General features: G+C 42.3%; 1 protein-coding gene across 2 annotated transcripts in view; it reads right to left on the bottom strand.

The window, feature by feature from the left end:
* LOC309374374 (uncharacterized protein) overlaps window positions 1-18,178 on the bottom strand; it is a 102,163-nt gene extending 83,985 nt beyond the window's left edge. The window contains exon 1 of one of the 2 annotated variants that reach the window (XM_081919206.1): window positions 18,119-18,178. The gene's annotated coding sequence lies outside the window, so the exon portion shown is untranslated. Of the gene's footprint in view, window positions 1-16,956; window positions 17,163-18,118 lie in introns of those variants that run through there. The other variant, XM_081919205.1, reaches the window with a different exon arrangement.
* Between the last annotated feature and the right edge of the window lie 281 nt (window positions 18,179-18,459).

The following is an 18,459-nucleotide window of genomic DNA, read 5'->3' on the forward strand; positions in this document are numbered from 1 at the left end:
TTAAACTTTTAAAAAGTTTAGTTTTAAAAACCAAATTGTTCTTTTTATTGACGTTGGTAGAGCCATTTCAGCTAAACAATTTGTGCCGTGTAGCTTAAGAAAGCTACTGGAGGAATGAAACAGTGATGCAATTTGGACATAAATTCAAGTTGATGTTGACACCTGGAAAAATATGTACTTGTGGATTCTGAACTATTTCTATTATAGTTGTTTTCTTGAATCCACATCAAATAATTCACAAAATGTGTTCTTCCCCACTCTTTGGGGCTTACCTGTTGGTTCAGACTGTTTTCAGACTCCTGCTGGTTCAGCTCTTAGAATAAACCCCAAGCTTAGCACATTAAGATTGACACAGAATACTGAACCACATTTAGAACTGAGTGAGAACAGACACACCCTGCTCCTACTCTTCATAAGAAATTGCAACAAAACAAACTTCAGTGCCCTACACCATTTCTAACCAAACCAGGTTTACAAGAAATATTGCTTCACTTAATCATCATCATCTAGCTTTAGGGAACATTAATACAGGATTAGAAGTATCCCACGCTGTATGGAATTCTTTTCCATACAACATTAAAGAACCAGGTTGCATAAATTGGAGTCAATGAGAACCTTTTTCTTCATCAACATGAAGCCATTCACCTCAAATACAGAAAATTGAATGGATCTTTCACAAGTTCACTGGTGCAGCATACAATTTGTTAGTAAGCTGACCATACTGGTAAAATGAATATGAAGTCGTCCTACAGCATTGCACAATTGCAACAGTTTTGATTGCAAAAAAATCTATTGCGGACTTCAGCCAAATATGATGCTGGCGTTTAGGGACATGCAAACTTTAATTATTATTTGTTATGTTTTCAGATTGAACTGTGCTTGAAACTATTGTAGAAACAAGGAACAGGGAACTAGTAACCAACTTCAACACTGTTTGCCACTAGCTTCAGTGGAACTGGGGCAAGGACTTCCAGTAATCAACAGGAATTGCACTCCAAGTGCAAAGAGACTTGAACTTTTCAATCATTTGAGGAGCAACCATTTCCAGCTACCTCCAAACAAAGCAACTGCAACATGTGTTTCACTTTACTTTTTTATTCACTGCACATTTTGCTTGCAAAAGTATGTTCTATTTGTGGATACTTCTAGGCTTCATCCGATGCCGCATCAAGTTCAGTTGCTACATCCTGTCAAAAGTATACAAAACCACAAAAGTGTAACCAGGAGGCTAAGAACCAAGAAAAAAAAACTGTTTTGTGCATGCTAAGACACATTTATCAAATGAAAGATAAAGAGACACTTCAAAGTGTTGCACTGTGTTAAGAAATTGTGACAAAGCTGTTTCAAGTGGCAGATCAGTTTAGTAGAGGGAATGTAGGGCCACTTCAAACATTTTAAATACAGCAATACTATACTTATGGGTGAATGGCAAATTTCCATGTGTGCACTCCACTCCACAACACAATATACAGTGGTACCTCAGGTTAAGTACTTAATTTGTTCTGGAGGTCCGTTCTTAACCTGAAACTGTTCTTAACCTGAAGCACCACTTTAGCTAATGGGGCCTCCTCCTGCTGCTGTTGCACCACCGCTGAACGATTTCTGTTCTCATCCTGAAGCAAAGTTCTTAACCCGAGGTACTATTTCTGGGTTATCAGAGTCTGTAACCTGAAGCGCCTGTAACCTGAAGCGTATGTTACCCAAGGTACCACTGTAACAGGAAAGATGAGACATACACATGTACCCTCATTACTTGCATACCTCTGATTTCTGTGTTACTAAACAATAAATTGAAGCAGGGATACTTGTAATATCATATGGGAAGCAGAGTGTATGTCCAGCCCCACCACAACTACAAGCTTGCTACATTTTCAAATGTCTGAATCGATGCAAATATCCTCATACATAGGCGCCGACTCCATGGGGCTTGAGGGGGCCCAAGCCCCCTCAAAAATTCGTTTGGGGGGGCTCTGCCCCCCCAATAATCTCCGGCGCCCCTCCAGCAGAGCGCCATCGCCGCCCCTCCCTCAGCCCAAAATGCACAGGGAGGGGCGGGCTGCATGCCTCCTGCCCTCCCTCCCGAGCAAAAGCTCCACCCAATTTCCTTTGGAGCTGATTAATAGGCGCAGCACGCTCTCCCCTATTCGCTCACGAGGAGGCGGCGCCACTTTATTTGCATATTCATGAGCTTATTTATTATTCATGAGCTTTCCCGGGCCCCCCCCAATATTTTTTATAAGTCCGCGTCCCTGTCCTCATAACAAAAGTATTCACAATCTGCACATTTGCTTTAGTCCAATCCTACAAATGTCAGCTCAGAATTAAACTCCAGTAAGTTCAATAGGGCTTACTTCCTGGTAAATGTGTATAGAAAAGCAGCCTACTTCAGGATTCATTCACGTGTTACAACATGCAAAGTAAGCAAACATGCAAGTGAACCAACACTTTTGCATTCACTGTATGCTGGAACATGCAAAAGCCAACCTGAGAAAGCGCAAGTCTGTAAACCAAAACGTAAATGACCAGTTGTGGCCAGGCCCAGACCATGACATGCTGCTGCTGCAAGCCATGTGCACTCATGGCCAGCCAAGTTATTTTGGCATTTTAAGCAGAAAATCCGACAATCATATCTCCCTCTCACTAGCAGTAAAAATAAAACAAATTAAATAATTTATCCGTTTGCTGCCTTTTTATGACATTCAAAAGCAGCTGCCTGAGGAAGTTATCTCACCATGCCTAATGGTAGGGTTGTCCTTGGTTACAACAGTAGGAATCAAAAGTCAATTACAACCAATGACTTCACCTCTGAAGACAACAGCGTTCATATGTTACAATCACAAGACCCATTACTGTATTTTTCGTTCTATAGGACACACTTTTTCCCCTCCAAAAATTAAGGGAAAATGTGTGTGCGTCCTATAGAGCGAATGCAGGCTGCGCAGCTAAGCTCAAAGCCAGAACAGGGAGACAAGAGCACTGCGGAGCTCTCTGTATCGCTGTTCTAGCTTGGGGATGGCTGCGTGCAAAGCCTCTGCAGGGCAGCGGGGTGCCTTCACCCTGCTGGCCTGCAGAGGCTAGCAAGGCTGTTCCCAAGCCAGAACAGCAAGACGGAAAGCAGTGCTTCCCCCCACCGCCAGCCCCACAAGCTCAGGTGAATGCACCTTGAAAGCATCTTGTTTTAGAGGGGGAGAACAAGAAAAAAAAATCCCCCCCCTGTTCTCCCCCTCCTATGGTCCGGTGCGTCCTATAGAGTGAAAAATACGGTATATACAAACAGGCAGCGTTCGAAACTCCCATTGTTCTAGGCACATTTTGTGACTGGGAATTTCATTAGCGTGAGCAATTTCTGAGCTCAGGGTGCAGTACTGTGCCTATGATTTCAAATTAAAACTGCCACTGCTGACGCTGAGGGTGTGGGAGGAGAAATTCCTGCCTGCTTGACTTCCAAGAAATCACTGCAGCATCAGGCAAGCTGATAGGTTCTGCCTCTAGGCTGGCTTTACAGAAAGGCAGCAGTTTGAGGGACCCTCATAAGAATATCAAGGGGGCACGCAGGGGAAGCATGGCTTTGTTTTTTTGCAGTCTTCAGATGAGGACTAGATCATGTGAAAAATGAACATAAGATTTTAGCTGCAGTTCATTCATTTTAAGCTTTGTATTCTTGTTATAAAAAGTGTGCCTAGACATTCCATTGTGGTGCCCATAACCTAGGTTTAAGGTGCCATTTACGTCCTAGCTTTTATATCGCAGTTTCTAACACTGCAAACAGGTTATCCAGCGAAGTTGCTCCACTCACACAAGGACTTCTGCTTGCACATCAGAACTTACCCTCTCCCCACATGCCACCATCCAAATCTGCTCAGAAGGCTTGGGGGAAACCACAGAACAAATCTGGGAGGCACGTGTGGGGAAGAGAAGTTGGTGAAGTTCTGTTGCACAGGTGAAAGTCCTGGTGCAAACAAAATGACTGTTGGATACAACCCAATCAATTTGTTACATGAAAGTAGTAATTATCACATGACAAACATGGCTATGGAAGCAACTGAAAAGCTTCAGAGAAAAGTTGCATAAGAATAGTCAGGTTATTTCAATTCTTATATAACTGCTAGAACCCTATGGAAGGGTTCTATGCCCCCTACTACTACTTCTTGGCTACCTCACGAAAAATGGAGGCCTTCTCACTAAAACTGCCTCTGCATATTTTTCCATGATCCTCAGTCAGCCCGCCTTATTCAGGAAGATTCCCTGGCCCTCAGGACAGATTTTTCAGAATGCTCAGCAAGAATGAGAAAGTCACCCTCTGCCCACTCCTTCTTCTGACACTTCTCAGGATCTAAGCAAAAAAGTTTACATTAAGACCTTATTCTATTCCAATTCTTTCAACAGAGATACACTACCCCCCACAAAAACACTTTTATATATTGTAGACATCATGAATGTATCATTGTCTCGTGGATTAGAAGGAGTATGGAAAGCTACAAGCTACAGCATGTAAGACTTAAGTGCAAACTTAAGTGACTGCACACTCCAAAGTGAGACTAATCACTTTATTGAGAATGAGTCAGACACATATACACACAGTGAACATGAAAATAATAGGATGACAAATCCACTTCAGTGGCAAATTGTTTCTTTTTCTGCAGAAATCCAATTTGCTTTAGTGTCAGTGAAATGAGTATCTCTTTGTTGATGTTACGCTTAATGGTGGAAACATTCCACACTTTGGAAATGGGTGCATTAAAACAGTATGTTGTCTAATGCACCAAGATTAAAACAATACTAACTATGCAGCTGAGTGCAAGTTTCTCCTGCGTCCCGAAAAGACCAGATTTCCAATTATGTTGAAGAAAAAGTAGTGAAAGTGACCACCAAGGGAAATAAAATGTTGCTAATATTTCCTCTGCCTCCCATATAATTCAGCCAAGAGCTTTAATGATGTTAACATTAACAAATGGCACAAACAGAAAAGGTATTGCTAAAACTGAAACTACACCTGGAGAACCAGCTGCAATGCTTGAAGATTCTCTATGCATCACTAGTAAATCTGAAAACAAGGCTCATACATAAAACTGTAGCTTGATGGTGTCCCCTTCCTAACACATCCACATATATTGCAGGAATTTTCCTTTAATGGACAGCTGGGGGGGGATTAAATAGCAACCCCAAATGGCACAGTGTGTTCTTCTAAGAGCACAAAATAGCACCACTCTACAGTTTAATATCAGGGGTGATACTGAGAATATGTTCTTAGGCAGCATCTGATCTAAGTGCCTGGCATCCATTGGCACAATTCAAACTATTTCAGGATATGGCACTAACACAGTTGTCTCCATCCCCCAACACTCCTTCCACCTGAGAAACTGTGATTGTAGACAGATTGTAGATTGTGATTTCTCCCTCTACCCCCAATGTCAGCCACTACACTGTAGGAGTTTGATTATTAGAAATGTGTTGCTTCCCCACCCCCCAATACACAGAAGTCCAATACACAGGCCTTGCACTAATAGGACAATTTTGTTGAATATAACACAGTGTTGTCATCTAACTTCAGATGAAGCAGTGCCTCTGCTGCAGTGGAATAGGCCCTCATAATGGGAACTAGGAAGTGAATTAAGCTAAATGAAATGGGATGTATCACAGATGCAGGTTGAAAAGACATCATTTCCTTGCCATCATGAAAAGCACAATCCAAGCATCACAGGTGATGTAGTTATAAAACATCACAGGTGAATCCTGCTGAGATGGTTCAGGCTAGAAAGAAAGGTTCTGAAAATCATGAAGTTATTTGGGTGGGTTTTTAATAACAGATTTGCATTAACTGTTTAATAACTGCAGTACATTCTAGCTCTCTATGCCACATAAACGCTTTCTCCCCTATACCACTTTCTAACAATATTCCCTTCAGTAGAAGGGAACTTACTTTCTACTAATTCACTGTATAGCTGACCCTCCCCCAAAACATCAGCTAACTTTTAAACTTAACTTTAATTTCAATTAAAATCCTCTAGATTTTAACATGTGCTCCTGTAATCTTCCATTCTCTTTATACCTAACAGTTATTGAACTAGGGAGAGATTAATATTAACACATAATGTAGCAGAAACTTGTCACCTGGAGAAAGTATCACATGTTATTTATGCAGAGAGAATTCTGTTTTATATATTCTATAGGACTCTTAAACAAATCTCATGACATTATCATTGAAGGAAGTCTGCTCAATACTTTTTTTGCAATGGTATTAAATATTATTGTCAAATACCTCTATAAGACACACAGCTTTTTAAAAGGTGCTAAAAGTACATATCTCTAGTCCCAAATGAAATTGAGGCAGTACATGTGCTCTTTTAGATAACAGAGGACAATGATACAACAGCAAATATGTTACTTTTCAAAATGAGAACTTGGAATTCCAACCCCATGAATCTGATACCATAATCCTGACAGAGGCAGATTTAGGGGAGAGCAGCTGGTTCAGTTGCACTGAGCACGGAGCCTCAGGGGCACCACAACTATGATGTAGAATGGAAGGTGCAGGGGGCCGAATGTTGGTGTTGCACAGGGTACTGCTGAAATTTGAGACCCCAAGGTTCGCCACTGACCTGATCTCTCTTACTCTAACATTGCATTTGTTCTCAGATTATTTGCAATTCTTATATATACGTGCACCTTTATTGGCAATCACCCAAAGAAATCTCTGTGCATACCACTTCAAGATACCATTCACAAAGATGCTCTTAGAACTGAAGCTACTTCTTCCCTTTATCTCCATTGGTGATAACTGAAGAAAAGCACTGTTCAAATGGATATATACACTTTTCTCTTTCTTCATTTGTATTCACTCTTCTGTGTGTGAGCAGTACAGAGATGAAATAATTATGCCTGGATAATTTCTGCATGAGTACTCAATGTGCTTTGCCAATATTTTCAGTGAAAGTAGCCTAGGAATTACTCTGCGGCATGATTAAGTACCTCATATATGCACGTTTATAAGACCCAAGTAATATGAAGGCCTAAGTACTGCATTGTGTAATTTATGTTATCATGGTTGTAGTTTTGACTGTTCTTTAGCACCAAGAGAATAAATCTCACAACCTTTCTCCCTACTGCAGCAGATGAGGAATCACTTAAAAACAGTGGAAAAGGCAACAATGATTGCCACCGCCAGATATACAGTGCTTCCCAGATTTCAACAGAATGTAATTTAAAAGTAACTCTGAAATATGCTACTGATCACCTTCTCAGGCAGGAATGGTCTTAATACACAGGGGTGGCTAATTCATGACCCTCCAGATGTTGTTGAACTCCAGCTCCCATCAGTGACAGGTAACATAGCCAATAGTCAGGGATGGTTGAAGTTGTAGCCTGTCATCATTTGGAGAGTGATAGGTTTCCCATCACTGCACTAAAGTTACATATACTCTGGGTGGCTCTTAGAACCACAGAGGTCTGGCACCTAGGGTATTTGACTTGGGGGCATTGGCGGGGAGAGACACCAATCCTTGCTCAGCAGCAAAGCTCATTGAATGACTTTGTAGAAATAGCTCCCTAACCCTACCTGCAGATTCGTCAGGAGGATTTCTTTAAAAAGCATACTATGCATGCTTGGAAGAGGAAGGGGGTCAAAATTAATAAACAGAAGTAAAAACCAACATCATGAGGCATGCCTAAGCCAGATTCAGTTCTTGCCAAATGATACTTTTATTCTGAAGGGAGAGATCAGATAAATCAGCCAACTTTCAAGCACAGCACTGATCAGTTCTGTTAACATTTGAACTATATCTGACATTACTTCTTACTCTTGCATTTACTGTGTGCATTATGTACAGAGGAACATTTCAATAAAAAGTGTATAAATATTGAAAACAGTGTGGGATCATTTATCAGAATTCAGGCAACTCCTCTCTCATGCACATGTGACTTGTGCATGCTGTTTTTGGCACCAACAGGGGGGAGGGTGGGGACAGAATGGGGGAATCCCCACTTGCATGCGCCCCAGTGATGTGTGCAGTGGCTGGGAAAGGAACCCCTGCATAACTGGCAATTCCCATGTATAGCAAACCGATTTCAGAAGTCAGGCTTTCATAACAAAATAAAGTAAATGCAATGTTTTCTTTTAATGGAAGTGCAACACATAAGAAGAAGAAGAGTTTGGATTTGATATCCTGCTTTATCACTACCCGAAGGAGTCTCAAAGCGGCTAACATTCTCCTTTCCCTTCCTCCCCCACAACAAACACTCTGTGAGGTGAGTGGGGCTGAGAGACTTCAGAGAAGTGTGACTAGCCCAAGGTCACCCAGCAGCTGCATGTGGAGGAGCGGAGACGCGAACCCGGTTCCCCAGATTATGAATCTACCGCTCCTAACCACTACACCACACAATTTTGCCTTATGCAACCAGCCATTAGAAGATGACAGTTGAAGCCACTGGCCCTCAGAAGTGAAGAGCTCCATGCTAATAAAAAGCAAGCAGAAAAGATTTGGCTCCAGCCACCCTCTGGATGAGTCTCTATTAAGAATTAATTTGGTTGAACACACAAATGTACCAGTAACTTAGATAGCATCAAAAACACAGCTTTAGTTGTAGAAAATTCAGTTGGCAAGCTTGGCCTCAATCCTGAATCTCTAAATTCTGTGAGAATGAAGAGTGCCCTGTCACAAGATTTTGTAGTTTAATCCTTTTGCATTGTCAAGTCAGTGGGTGACCTTTCATTCAGCAAAGAGACTCTACAGAAAGGAGTTAAGAAGAGTCAGATATCATATAAAAAATAAGAAATGAGGAACTAGCTAAATTTAGATAAGCTAAAACATCTCCAGAGCTGTAGTTCATGTAGCTGTAGCAGTTCCTGCAACTATTTTTATCAGATATGTAGCCAAATATTTCCACTTCCTATAGCCCTCTCTAGTATGAAGCATGCAACATGTGATTTAGGTGCAACTAATAACTTGTGTTACATAAACCACCTCCAATATTTAAGCCTTACACTCAAGAGCCTAACATTCGCAGACAAACTAGCTCAAAAACTATTCATCCTGAAGCACTTACGTACTGCAAGCATGTAGGACTGAATGAACAGAAAACTAAATGTTATTCACTGTTGTCTGCACTCCACATATACCATAGTAGTTTGGCAAGTCATAGTTTATGACCTCCCAAGTCTATATTGAGAATTTACACAGCAAGCTTAGATAGCCAAAAGGACAGTGTTACTAGATTCTAGTCACTAAAACCCCCCAAAATAATGAATGTGGAAAGATGAAAGCAGGCAGGCAACATTTATATTGACATCTTGAAAACCAATGCAGCAGTTTTAATTCCTCCAAAACATCTGGTTTCAAAGGGAAAATATAAGACATTTAATTACATGCCTTCAGAAAAGTTAAGAAATTGCATGCACTGTTGATCATGTTACTATTCAACATAAGTAAAACTAAACTAAACCTCCTACATAAACACATTCACCAGCTGCCATCTCAAACTTCTTAGAGCCCGGCCTTTGGGAGCAACTAAGAGACAGGCGTTATGTAGTTGTGAGCAAGCCACTGAGAAGTCCTGTCTCCGCAACCAGCAGAGATGAAATAATCAAAGAGGACATTCTTGGTTGATCTGAGAGAGAACAACAGGAGATAACAGTTGTTCCCTAAAGAAGGAAGAGGTTAAGCCATCCAGGCACAATTTTGTAGCCATCTGTTACTTCCCTAGTTTCAGTAAAGTCAAAATCAAAAATGCTATCAGAATGTATACTGATATTCATATTGGGGGTTTTGTTTTTGTTTTATGATGTATTTTGTATTCTCATTCTGTATTTTTTTTGTTCTGTGATTTTCAGATATATGAATTTAATAATAAAAATAAAAAGTGTGCAAACAAGAAGGAATTTGTATAATTTCAGATCAATGGAGGCAGATTCAGAAGTTCACAGATCCACACGACTGAAAAAGAAAGTCCTGTGCATAGCTGATGATGTTGCTATCCATTACACAGTACAACCTCAATCTTCACCATCCTCTCCCATCAAAGCCTGTGTCTTAGAGGGCTGGAAGTGGCTTGAGTTCATGCACCAAGTCCCAGTCCAATCATAACTCAATTACAGAATTATATAGTATTTTTTCACCATATTAGCTACAGAATTCACCCAGCGGAGTGGGAGCAGCATCTATCTAGCACAACAAAAGAGTCAGAATTCCCCCCCTCCCCCATGATCTGTGAACAGCATGTTGGCTTTATCCCTGAAGCTCTATGAACATGACATTTGTTTAACAAGCTCCAGAGCTATGATCTTAACAAGTTTCTAGTCTGATGTACTTTAGAACTGGAAATGTTCAAGAATTCCCACATGTCAAGCTCTAAATTGAAATACCAAACTACAGCAGTAGTTAGACCCAGTGAGAGAGCTTCAGCAGTTGGAAAGCAGGGCACATTTCCCATTAGTTCAGTAGCTGACTGAAATTTATGTGTAGAGTTGGCTTTGTCCCTCTTGTCTCCTGATTTTCTAAGGAATAGATTAATAATTTTTAATATATAAAGAGAGGAAAACTGGGTGGTGGGGAAGAGAGAGAGACTAGTTTTCCTTTTTGAACAACAGGGCAGAAACAACCTGGAGGGGAGCTAGACTGAGCAGTACGTTATACAGGAGTATATTTGGCAGTAGCTAGACCTGCATTAAATGATGGTGTTAATATCAAGGAAAACTGGCTCGAAAAATAAGGCTGGGTTCTGTCCATCCAGAACCACAATCAAGACTATATTCCTTTGTTTTGTCTGAAGAAATTTTGTATAGACGATAACTCCATCTGGGATTTATATATCCTTTGGGCCTCTTGCAATGGATACCACATGCTTCAAGGACAATTTCGCTGGATTAAAGCCAAGTAACTTCCAAAACAGGGAAACTCTGTGCTGCACTAAAAGGAATGAGTGCTTAATCTGCTCAACAGTGGAGGGTCCTGCTGGTTCATGTGTACATCCTTGTCAAGACTAAGTACTGTATTTGCTTTGAGTGAAAGCTATTAATGGTTTGCAAAAGGGCTAGAATAAAATTCTAAATCAAATTATTCTGACAAAGAGAAGAATGCTCCACTTTTATTTCCAGGACTAAGACAATGCTTTTAAATTTTTACATTTCCTAACTCCTCTGGAATAGTCAAACTGCCACAAAAGACTAGCAATTACAAATGTGCAGAGGGAAGATGTATAGTTGTGCTGTGTGTTACTCTAACTCCCATTTATTATGGGAAAAATATAGCTAATTGCTCTATGTATTTATGCAATTCAAGACTTCATAGTATCGTGGATTCATAAGGACATTCACAATAAATCCAAGTCAGGCATTCTCTCAGTGCTTATTTTCTTAAAGCCATTTCCCTTAAATATCTGCTAGTCATGTAAAATACACTCATGTATTTAATTTCTTTACTTCTTAAACTCCGAAAAACCCTCCTTTTCATTACTAAAAATAATTGTCAACTGAACTGTGGATTCATAATTCAATAAATTCAATGCTAGTATTTTTTTCAAAGCTAACACTTATGCCCAAACTCAGGTTTCACAAATTCCTTCACAGAAAAGAGCTCTCAGTTATCCTCTATTAACACCAGACCACAAGCAGGCAGATAATTTCAGTTTGAGTCCAAGTATTAACTTCATCCTGGAAATAAGTCTTGTATCATTCAGAATACAGTGCCATTAATAGAATTAGCAGACACTTTAAAAACACACACAAAAAAACTGTTGTACAGATTTAGCACTTCAGGCTGATATTTGCTGGAATCGTGTCAACTATGCTCATATCCTTATTACTCATTTTTGTGGATAGTTTTAAATATGTTATAAAACCAGGGCAGAAAGAAAGGAAACAAAACAGACATGCTGCCCAAATCCATTAGTACACTTTTAGGAATAAGTAAACTTTAGGAATGGGACGCAGGTGGCACTGTGGGTTAAAGCCTCAGTGCCTAGGACTTGCCGATCGAAAGGTCGGCGGTTCGAATCCCTGCGGCGTGGTGCGCTCCCGCTGCTCGGTCCCAACGCCTGCCAACCTAGCAGTTCGAAAGCACCTCCGGGTGCAAGTAGATAAATAGGGACCGCTTACCAGTGGGAAGGTAAACGGCATTTCCGTGTGCGGCTCTGGCTCGCCAGATGCAGCTTTGTCACGCTGGCCACATGACCCGGAAGTGTCTCCGGACAGCGCTGGCCCCTGGCCTCTTGAGTGAGATGGGCGCACAACCCCAGAGTCTGTCAAGACTGGCTCATACGGGCAGAGGTACCTTTACCTTTAAACTTTAGGAATATGTTCTTTACTGAACTAAAACAAAATTTCAAGCAGTGCTGGGCTTGGAACAGTGGGAAGTGTGTTGCTCATCCCCAGTGATGCCAGAGTCACCGTCTAACACGTGCTTGTAACACTAGTAATACAGATTTATGTGGAGCAGTGCTGATAGTTCTTTTAATAACTTTGTTTCTGGTTTCAACTGCCTCTCAAGATACTGATTTATATATATATTATAGGGTGAAATCCATTTATTGCAATACATGGTACAGTATTCATCTAAATACTTGTGTTAGCACAAGGAATAGCACCAGGATTTCCTCACTTTTCTCCCCCTGCACATGCCCCACACAATCCCCAAATCTGCTCTGGAGAGTTAGAAAATGCCCAGAACAGATTTTGTAGGGTGAGGGGAAAGAGATGGAGAGATCATCCTGTCACATAAGGAGAAATTATTGCGCTGGCCTAACGTTCTCGATAGTACTTTGGATAGAACCCAATGGGTCTAACTCTGAGTAGGTCTAAGTTGAATATATCACCCACCCATGATTATTATTACTATTGCCAGGGATCATCACACAACAGGAAAAAATACAATTGTACCCCATACAATTAGAGGGCAAGGAGGCTTCCACATCTCTGAAATTTTCTCATCTAAGGAAGCCTCTATCAGTGAGCAGCAAGAACCAAGCAAAGACAGTTCTAGGGAGTTGCAATGTCATATATTTGTCAGAAACACAAGGCCACAAAGGGTCCACCATTGCAAGAGCTCTGCTGTTCTCATTATGCACAGCCAGAGCCGGCATCAGCATTAGACACACTGAGGCAATTGCCTCAGGCGGCAGGATCCCAACGGAGTCCAGGGGTGGCAGTTCCCGCAGCTGTGCCTCCCCTGCCACTGAGCTCACACACTGCCATCGCCAGAGAAGGGAGGAGAAGCAGTGGCAAGCTCTTGCTATTGCTCCAGCAACAGGAGAGGGTGGGAGGCACCCATGGCTGCACTGAAGTTCCACAGGCACCTCCGTCCCCCCGCCCCGCCACCAGCAAAGCAAGGAGAGGCAACAGTAGCACCCTGGCTTCAGTGGGGAAGCGGCAGCAACTTTCTGTTTCACCTCACGTGGCAAAAATGGGACAGTCATCCCTTGTGCACATTGCACCAAGAGCATTCGGAAGCAGCATGAGAGTATTCTTGGCTGGCACAGCTTTCCTTTTCGAGATTAAAACCCCCCACTGAGTGCACCTTTACCAAGGTTCCCAAGAATCCCGGATATGACACTCCTCATGCATGTAAATTGTTACAGCATCCACACGTTACTGTCACCCAAATGTCAACCTGTATCCCCCCACAGTTTAATCCAATTTATCTTTTCAATGGGAAATCTGATGTTTGGGCGGGGGGGGGGGGGAGTTGCTAACAACCTGGCCTGTTTGTAGTATTAAGCCTTCATTTGGAAGGATCCTAAAAAGATAACCATGACCTATAAGATGAACACAAAACTCGTATGAAAATTGAAGACAATGTCTTTTAATAAAACTTCTAGTAATGAGATAACAAACTTTCACCACCTTTTGCTGATCCAGCAAGATACCTCACCACAACCATTTTGAATGCCTCATTCTTTGGGACCACTTTTCTTAACTAAGCCACTAATGATTAGGAGCCTCATTCATTCATTTTTGAACAACAGAGACTGGCAATAGGGTAGCAGTCTTTTATTGTTACTCCTACCTGTGAAAGAAGTCCAGAGAGTGGACTCTGTGCAGAATAATCCATGTTTTAACTCATGTATGTGCACATGCTGTGATGTAAAAGGCAATTTCTACAAACAAGCAGCTTGTCTCCAACAGTATAACTAATCGAGACAGTGGTCTACCAGGAATGTTATGACATCAAAATGATTATTGCTTTCCTCCAATTACATTTCTTTCTGCAGAAAGCAGCATTTTTATATAAATCAAGCATATAACAGAGGCTATAAAGCTGCATCACATAATGCAAAAGGACGCTGCAAGTCCAAAGGCAGAGGAGTCGCCATATATGTACAGAGGCAACAGCATGATAAGAGTAAGCTAATCCCTTCAAAGTCCCCTGCCACATTTACAGTTCATCATTTACAGTAATTCATGTAACTGGTTTTGACTTCAGAACTCCTAGTGACAGAAAACACACATATTATGCAGTAATGACCTAATGCCTCTTAATCCAATATTGTCCAAGCAAAATGGATCCAAAGTGCTCATGGCTACTTAGAGTTCAAAGAGTTCCTTCATTAAACATAAAGCTATTTTAGGTGATTTGAAAACATCAGAGAAACATTACCCAGGTATAGTTATCACCATGCACAATAAAAGTAAGATGATGTAGGAAGTGCTCTGATGCATCAGAAGAAAAACATATGCACATAAATCGATAAGGTCTTCCACATGAACAAGGGAGGGAAGATAAAAGGGAACAAGAAGATTGCTAGGATGTTAATGGAATGAAGCCTGCACAATTTTTCAAAACCAATTGCCAAGAATACTTTTGCACAGCAGGGATGACTACTTAAGAAGTTGGGGAAATGATTAAATGCAGAATCCATTATCAAAACGCAAGGTAAGAAAACACAAAGCAGAACACTCAGCAACATGTAGACTTTTGGCTAATGAGAATTGCTACAAATGCCAACCAAAATCCAGTTGCTTGGGGTAAATAAGTGCACAGCCCCAAAGCAATGTTGTTATGAAAGGAAATATGTTTGATGACCTCGTAATCAAAGAGATGCGTGTGAATGCAAACAGCTAGATGTATGCATGTGGACTGCTTCACACACTCAAAACTTTTAAGGCCCCCATAAGTAAGTCTCAAAATGTGTGAAATCAATGCATGATATTCACACTTAACTTGTCTCACAGATCCGGACAACTAAAATTCACTGGATTATGCCAGAGTATTTGGTACCTATCCTATTACTGTGTATTGTACTCCATGTTTTTAAGGATTTCATTAATAAATAACCCCTGGTTCATGAGCTCAAATATTCCATATCATTACCTCCAGTGCTTATTCCATTATTAAAGTAATAATGTATCAAAAAGACCTCAGTCACAATAAAGTATGTGAGATGTCCTCAACTCAAATCTTCTCTTAAATGTCCTCAGTGTGTTTTCCCTCCAATTTACAAGCTTTGCCCACCCTGGTTTATACAATTCTTAACTATTTGACACCATACTGCAACAGTGTCCTATATTAAAATGGTTTGCAGTGGATGAGTACCATTATTGTGAATAGTTTTTCTATGCAACTATTCCAACCACAGAAAAAAGAACTGTATAATGTAGGTTCCATTACTTAGCAATGTCTCAACTAAAGCCAGAGCCTACTATTAGTCAAAGGAAGAAATGAAAGCCCCACTAAGCATCGAAATAGACAATGAGCCATTTTAAAGTTTCCACTGCTTGAATGTATGTATTCATACTGGCTTGGACTTTTCTGGCACAGAGACAAACACCTGGACCAAGCCCTCTCACATAGCAGGAGGGTTTGATTACCCACTGCAGTTTGCTGGTCTTTGCAAAAAGGTAACAAATAACAATTCACCTATGGCTGTAGAAATGTGCTTTACATGGAACCCTGCACATTTGAGGGGAACGGTCACTACATATTATTTTCTGGGTGTTCAGAGAAGAGAATGCAGTCTCTTTTTTATGCTCTGAAAACCCCATTCATGCCTTCCCTCCAAGGGAAAATTAGCAGATTACAGTATACTTCTGCTTTCTTATCTACCCGGCAAATCATTCCTGTAATAAGAGTTTAATAAATTCAGTACTGTACAACCCCTTCTAGATGTGCCAACTACAGCACAGAAATGATCACAACTCGACGGGGAAAACTAGAGGTCCTTCTAGCTGTCTCCTCCTCGCTCATGCTGCGTGTAGTCACAAGCATCTACTTAAGAAAAGAGCAGTTCGTCCCTGAACATCATCTGCCTTTCGTCCATTCATAGCCTCCCGGGACAATAATACAATGAACTTATATTCCTTCCACTTTACCCCCAATCCCGGCTTCTTTCCACTCTCCACAGCCCAAGCCAGATGAGACCTACCCACAATCCCACAAAAGCTCTCCAAGCCCCAGGACTGCGCTCCACATGCACAATAGCACAACACACCCAAGTCCGCCAACATCCAGATAACACAAATTCCATCCTCCCACTATGGAAGCGCACACCCTCCTAGCCTCGCGTGCACCCGACTCCCCACCCCCACCCAACAACAACACACACACACGTAAACACGCGCTCTGGTCGCCGGGCACAACTAAAACACGAGACCCGTTCACTATTATATGACATCCACCCTATAGCCCACACAGGCGCAGGGAAGGGAGCAGCCGGCCTGTCCCCTCGCCTGTCAACCAAGACCACCCCCCTCCCGCTTCCATACACACGATAATGCATTTATCCCGCTAAGTCCTTTCTCCCCTCGACAGACCCCGCGCGCACGCCTCCTGCCCTCATCCCCGCACAGCCCGCCCTTCGTAGCGGCGAACACACACAGCACACACACCCGTCGCCTTCTCTCGGAGCCCGCGGGACGGCGGCTCCCGCGCCCCTCTCTGTGAGGGACGGCAGCGGCAGGAGGACCCAGCGACATCTCCCTCGCTCGCCCCCGAACGAGAGAGCGAGCGGCGCCGGCTCCCCTCTTCTTACCTCAGAGCGGTGAGGCGGTGGGCGCGCGCCGAACCGGCTGCTGGAATCCGTTCCTCCTCCTTCGCCACGCTCCTCATCCTCCTCTGGCAGAAGATGCTGCTGCTTCTGCAGCCGCCGCTGTGTGTGTGTGTGCGCGCGCGCGCCAAGAGGAGCGGCAGCACAAACAGTCCCCGCCTCGCACAATGCGAAGCAGCTGCTCCACACACGCGCACGCGCCCCCGTTTCTCTCTCTAACTGAAGGAACTCGCCGCCGGGGCCTAGAACCTGCGCGGGCGAGCTAAAGGAAAACGTTACGCATGCGCGCTGTGAGGTTTCATGGGAAATGTAGTCCTTTTCCTCACAGACCGTTCCTTCTTCTTTCCCCCCCCCCCCCGCCAGCCCCGCGTGGCTTCTGCTCACTGGGTGACAGAACTTACCTATCTCTGCTTTTCGTTTGTTTTAACTAGGCTTACGTTTGGCGAAGAAGTTCGTTTCCCGCAAGAACAAGTCGGATAAAACGTTATATCTAGCGCACTCACAGTTGAGTAATAATCTATAATGGCGGAAAGGAAAGCTTGCAGCGCGAGGGGGAATTAGCTCAAATGGTAGAGCGCTCGCTTAGCATGCGAGAGGTAGCGGGATCGATGCCCGCATTCTCCAGTTACATTTTTGCCTGCCTCGTCCTCTAGTACTCAATTATTGTTGCAGCCCCTCTAACAATCCTATATCAATGGTCAAGCCTACAGTTGTAGGAAATAGCCTTCTATTGAGAGATTGAGGGGACTGCTATTGTTCATGCTAGTCATGTTTTTGTTGTATCTTACAGCTGATTATGATTTTCCCTGGTTGTGGAAAATTCAAAGCAAACACAAAGAAAAACATGCTCTGCAAGCGAAAAGAAGGCAGTCTGCTTCCTTGGAAACAAAATAAAATAAAATAAATCTAGATCTCGTGACTAGTTCTATTAATCCCAGTGCATATAATATTATTTCATCAGACTTCAGCCTCATAGTTTACAAATACAGAACTGGCGCCACTGTGCTTCAAATGTATGCTGTTTAATAAATCCAGTTAGCAAGCACTGCACGTTATGCTCAGTTGCAGCAAATTATTAAATCTTAAATGCAATTCTAAGATCATCAGTCAATTATAACGCCCTGCATTTAAATATAAAAATGAATACCTCCGAGACATATGTAATCCTTCACCTGCCAAAATATATAGTCCGAAGTTCATTATTTCTTCCTCATATGATTATTTCGAATTATCCAATCACGAAGCTTTGGTCATGAGCTATCCAGAAGACACCTCAAACATCACGCTGGTCCGGGGTATCTTGTACGCCCTCTGCTGGACAACTCGGCAACGTTTCTCTTGACATGGTGTGCGTAGGGTAGGGGGCTGAGCCCTCCCCAATGTTGAGGGGGCTGCCATCCCCCGAAGTTTGCTGCCACCGGGCAGCGCTCGTGTGCTGGTGGGGGCAGGACCTACAGATCAAAGATTTTATTCATCCTATGTAGAACT

The sequence above is a fragment of the Podarcis melisellensis genome, assembly GCF_964234715.1.
Source record: "Podarcis melisellensis genome assembly, chromosome: 1".
Lineage (NCBI taxonomy): Eukaryota > Metazoa > Chordata > Lepidosauria > Squamata > Lacertidae > Podarcis > Podarcis melisellensis.